General features: G+C 38.3%; 1 long non-coding RNA gene across 1 annotated transcript; it reads left to right on the top strand.

Annotated features, from left to right (window-relative positions):
* LOC104775459 lies at positions 1-321 on the top strand. The gene is made up of 3 exons (XR_765929.1): positions 1-12; positions 111-191; positions 273-321. It is a non-coding gene; the product is annotated as an uncharacterized LOC104775459 (long non-coding RNA).

Here is a 321-nt window from a genome sequence, read left to right as displayed (position 1 = left end):
TTAAATAAAGAGGTTTGTTCTACTAGCAACTGAAAACCTGCTCGATACATTGTGTGTTTCATGATTATTACGAATTGCTTTGAAGCTTTATCATATCTATTATCTTGCAGGCATCGGATGAAAAGGAATATGACCTGGTTCGTGAGGGTGTTGTTATATTCACTGGAGCACTGGCAAAGCACCTAGCAAAAGTGATAACTCTATCATTTGTTAAATCTCGTCACAGTGCACATGATTTCCTGCTCTATCTTATATATCAACAATGATGGCAGGATGATCCAAAAGTCCACACTGTTGTGGAAAAGCTGTTGGAGGTGTTGA

This window comes from Camelina sativa, unplaced genomic scaffold (genome assembly GCF_000633955.1).
Source record: "Camelina sativa cultivar DH55 unplaced genomic scaffold, Cs unpScaffold15198, whole genome shotgun sequence".
Lineage (NCBI taxonomy): Eukaryota > Viridiplantae > Streptophyta > Magnoliopsida > Brassicales > Brassicaceae > Camelina > Camelina sativa.
The sequence above is the reverse complement of the archived record's forward strand: the minus strand, read 5'-3'. Positions and strand labels throughout refer to the sequence as shown.